This window comes from Canis lupus, chromosome 27 (assembly GCF_003254725.2).
Source record: "Canis lupus dingo isolate Sandy chromosome 27, ASM325472v2, whole genome shotgun sequence".
In the NCBI taxonomy this organism is placed as follows: domain Eukaryota; kingdom Metazoa; phylum Chordata; class Mammalia; order Carnivora; family Canidae; genus Canis; species Canis lupus.
The window spans coordinates 27,624,296-27,629,281 of record NC_064269.1 but is presented as its reverse complement, the minus strand read 5'-3'; the positions used below and the strand labels follow the sequence as shown (position 1 = coordinate 27,629,281).

Below are 4,986 nucleotides of genomic sequence, written 5' to 3'. Positions count from 1 at the left end.
GGGCTGCCCTATTCTCATTTTTATTTTTTATTTTTTATTTATTTCTATTTTTATTTAATTTATTTTTTTCCTATTCTCATTTTAATTACTCTTTTCTTCCTTCCTCCCTTTCTTCTTTCTTTTTTCTTTCTTTCTTTCTTTCTTTCTTTCTTTCTTTCTTTCTTTCTTTCTTCTTTCTTTCTTTCTTTCTTTCTTCTTTCTTTCTTTCTTTTCCTTCTTCTTCTTCTTCTTCTTCTTTTCTTTTCTTTTCTTTCTTTCTTTCTTTCTTTCTTTCTTTCTTTCTTTCTTTCTTTCTTTCTTCTTTCTTTTTTTTTCTTTTTTCCAGCTTGATTGCTTTCCATTACTGTTTTCCAGGTCACTGATTGGTTCTTAGCTTTCTAGTCTATTTTGCATTCCCTTTAGTATTTATTCATTTTATTTCTTTTATTCTTTTAAAAAAATCTATACCTTTACTTTTCAGTAATTTTGTATTTTTAAGTTTTATTTATTTGTTTAGAGACAGTGTGTGAGTAGGGGGAGGTACAGAGGGAAAGGGAGAGAATATCAAGCAGACTCTGCACTGAGTGCAGAGCCTATTGTGGGGCTTGATCCCATGAACCTAAGATCATGACCTAGCCAAAACCAAGAATCAGACACTTAGCTGACTAAGCCACCAGGTGCCCCTACTTTTCAGTAAGCTTAAATTCTTGAGGGGTACAGCATTACATGGGTGCTGTGGCCAGTGGTTTTAGTGGGAAATTTGCTTTGGAATTTGGCATGAACTGTGCCACTGTTTCCATGAGCATGAGTTACTTTCCCCCAGATTACTCTGGTTTTATTTGGTTTGCACCAGGAGTCACTGTGTTTTTCTTTGGTTTGTACACATAAACACATCTTTTGCCTAGATAGAATTCAGTTTCTTCTCAAGCATAAACATCTTCAATTTTAAGAAGAGCTGTGTGTTCCATCTGGTTCTGGAGACCCCACAGATAGCCAGCAAAAATGGCCTTGGACCATAGCCTTCCAGACATACTCATCATTTTAGGAGTCCTTTCCCAACAGGCCTCCACTGGCTCCAAAATGTTGGAGCTCTTTAGTGTATTTTTAATTTCAGTTATTGACTTCTTCTTTTCTGATTGGTTCTTACTTAGGTTTTCTGTCTCTTTGTTGAGGGTCTTACTGAAGTCCTCCATTCTTTTCTCATGTCTAGTGAGTATCTTTATGACCATGATTTAAAATTCTCTATGGGGCATGTTATTTATCTCTTTTGCTTAGGTCTCTTGCTGTTATTTTGTCCTGTCCTTTAATTTGGTACGTATTCCTCTGTCTCCTCATTTTGTCTAGCTCTCTGTGTCTATGTGGTAGGAAAGTTAGCTATGTATCCTGCTCTTTAAGTAGTGGCTTTTTGAAGAAGAGTCCTGCAGTGCCCTGCAGCTCAGTGTACCCTGTTCACCAGAGCCTGGCACTTCAGAGGTGTCTCCCATGGGTGTTGCCTGTACCCTATTCTTGTGGCTAAGCCATATTTGCATTTAGTCCAGTTGTCTGTAATGGCTCTCTTTGCCCAGGGTGGGCGGCATTTGGTCCCTGTATTGTTAATGGGCCAGTCTGGGGCTGTCTTGGGCTTGAGCTGGGTCAGACCAGGCATTTGCCAGCTGCAGTTGAACAGGACTGCCGAGTATTCTTCCTGTGTTGTCTCCTGAGCAGCTTTTGTTGCTGGGCAGGGCATATAGTCAGACTGGGTGCCTTCCCCCAGTCTACTGCTGAGGTCACTTTCAGACTGGTGTGTGTGGTTATCTTCCATTCTCCCTGGGGCAGGATTCACTTTGGGGTGGTTCTAACCCCTGTTAGGGCTGCTTGAACATTGCTACACTTGTGGTGCTACTTTGGATGGACTCCTGCTGAGGGCGTGTTGGAGGGAGTGGGTCTGTAGGACAGCATGGAGGCAGAGGTGCATGGTGTTAGCAGGATTTGTGCTGATCTGGTCTGCTATGAGAGGTGACCTGGAACTTCTCTGGAAAATTCCTGCTGAGGTTGGGTTGAGGGGCACTGGTTAACAGAAGAGCATGGAGGTGAGGTGTGCTGTCAGCAAGCTAGGTGGACAGTGTTCATGCTATTTCTGCTGGTGTTTGTGTATTTAAGCTGGGTGGGGGGAAGGAAATAGTGCCCATCATTTTTTTGTTGTTGTTTGTTTATTTTGTTTTGGGGGAAGTTTCCCAAAGATCCTTGTCTTGCCTCTGTAGCACATGCTTTGAGATTAGTAAAGAGGTGTCTCTCCGGTATACCCCCAGAATTTTTTTATATGCTACTTCTATGCTGTATCTCTATGGCACTGTTTGTTGTGCTTTATCTTTAATGGTGAGGCCTCCATTTCCTATCTCTCTCCAGCTCTGCTAGTGCTGACTTCCTTATTATAAAGTTCTAGGTGTTAAGCCCTGTTGATTATAAGGACTCATGATGTTAACCCCCTCTGATTTTCAAAGCCAAATGTTGTGCAGATTTGTCTTCCCTGTTGTGGGTCCTTTGTGCCAGAGATGTCTGGTTGGGGTCTCCTCCTTTGTACCCATGGCATGCTTTTTTCCTGCAGATAATCCTACAGGTCAGTTTGGCTTTAAACTGCACCTCTGCCTTTCTTACCCTCTTTGATGTGGCTCTTCTCTACATTTAGCTGTGGAGAGTCCCTTTTGCCAGTTTTTGGGGTTTTTTTTGGGTTATTTCCACTGATGTGGGTGTTATCTGGGTGTATCTGTGGGATGAAGTGAGTCAGATATCCTCCTACTCCACTGTCTCCTTTCATAGCACCATATATTTTAAAAAGCTATCTTTCCCTCACTGATTTGAGATGTTGTACATATTTGGGCCTATTTTTGGACTTTGTGTTCCATTGGCGTCTATGTCTATTTGCATGGCTATAATATAGAATTTTTTTTTCCTCATGAAGCTCTAAATAATTAAAAAGAGTTGTAGAAGCCTATCAACCACAGGGGCCTTTACCTCTTTACACAAAATGGTCTGAATTTTGATCACACAGTGAGAAGCAATAAAGTGACCTAAGAACTTAACTCAAAAACTATAAAAATATTGAAAAGAAAATTCATGGAAGTCTACGGGAAAGCATAAATGAAGGCACAGGAAGTTTTTTCTCCAGTATTTTGATCTGATTCTTCATCTTCTAAATTCTCCATTGTAATTATAAAATAAAATAAAAACTAAGGTTAAAATCTCATTTTCAAAATAAAATAAAAATAAAAATATTCCAATTATTTAACATTGTAGACCTGTGATATTTGGTGAGTTAATTATTCTGACTAGAAATAAAATACTTGTTTGGATATAGCTTATTGTCTGTTCTTGCTTCCAGTCTAGCCTTCCTCATCTTCATTTTTGGTACCACTGTCAGTGTGATCATTCGTAAATATGATCATGCCAATCTCCTATATGAATGGTTCAGTGAATCTTTATTGGTTGTATGATAGGCTGGCTGAAGTTATTATTAATGTCAGCAAAGCCACCTAAAAGTCAAAAAATTATTTTTGAACTTTAATTATGCTTTATACAGAAGTGATAGATACAGAGAAGAATGAAGCAATGCTTGTCCCTGGCCCTATAGTGTTTATGATCTAATGGAAAATGCTCATAGGAACCAAGTGATTATAGAGAACTGTAATATGGGCTGTAATAGGATATTAGGCTACCTGTTTAGCCTTGTCACCTACAAATACCCCACTCTCCAGCTATGACAAACTGTGCAGTCTCTGGAGCTAACCACTGTTGCTCATCTATATGCTTGTGCATTTGTAGCATTTTCTTGGAATACTGGGTCTATCTGGTGGAGTCCATCATGACTCATACGAAGCAGCTTCTCCTCTGGAAAACTTTCTTGTACCTTCTGTGGGGAATTAGCTCAATGCCTACCCCACCCGACCCCTGCCTCCTTTGTGCTTTCATTTTACTCTGTGCATGCTTGTCTCATTCATTTGTCATATGGTATTGAAGCTATCTGTTTGCTTTTCTACCCTTATAAACTGCGAGTTATTTGGGAATAGGGATGGAAGGAATGGGTCATCTTACTTAAATGATAGTAATATTGTGTATAATCAACTCTCTGGAGGAGTTTTGTTAAATAGAAGACAAGTAGTAACTGAAGGAAATGGAATTATTTATTGGATAGTAGGAATGATCAAAAGAGAATGCAAATTTGATATTTACTGTGATGTACATTTCTTGCTTTCAACACCAGAAAAGCATGGAGATAACTGTTTTCTCTAATTTTCTCATGTTATCCAGCTTTTTTTTTAATTAAAGAGAAAAATACAATTCTATCTCAGTGACTTTTTTCAAAGGTCATAAAGCTTAAAAGTATCATTTGTGGGATGTACCACTGTAAATACAGGTGGGTGACCTAGTGGCTTTAATACTATATTCAAAGCAGTCGCAGCAGTGATATACTCAAAAGAAACTTAAGGTGTTTCTATTTGCAGCCCACAGAACTTGTCTAAGGACATATTCTTTTAAATACTTAAATCAGTTGTCTGAACAAAGGAATCAAAGTGATTAAAAATTTTTTTTTAATTGAAGTACAGGTGACAGCCAATGTTACATTAGTTTCAAGTGTATAACATAGTAACTCAACAGCTGCACTGTGCTGTGCTTACTGCAAATGCAGCTACCATCTGTCACCATACAGTGCTATTCCAGGATGACTTTTTTTTTTTTTTTTTTTTTTAATTTTGGTCTAAAGAGGGAGAGAGTGATTGTTAGGAAGTTCTTTTTTTTCAAGGAAACCACAATTTCTGGACGAGTTGGTGGTGTAATGGAGGAAATGGGAGCAAAAGACAGGGATCTAGCTTAGCAGGCTTGGTATGCTGTGGAAAATATTCTTTGACATATCTGGAAGGGAAATGGTGAGGTTAGATAGATATCCCTTGTGGATATGTAGAGGGAAGATTTGAAGATTATGAATTTGGAGGAAGGAAGGTATTTCTATGAAAGACCATGAGAACTTGAACC

At 38.7% G+C, this 4,986-nt stretch overlaps 1 pseudogene; it reads right to left on the bottom strand.

Annotated features, from left to right (window-relative positions):
• Positions 1-678: 678 nt before the first annotated feature.
• On the bottom strand, positions 679-1,010 carry LOC112665661 (60S ribosomal protein L35a-like; annotated as a pseudogene).
• Between the last annotated feature and the right edge of the window lie 3,976 nt (positions 1,011-4,986).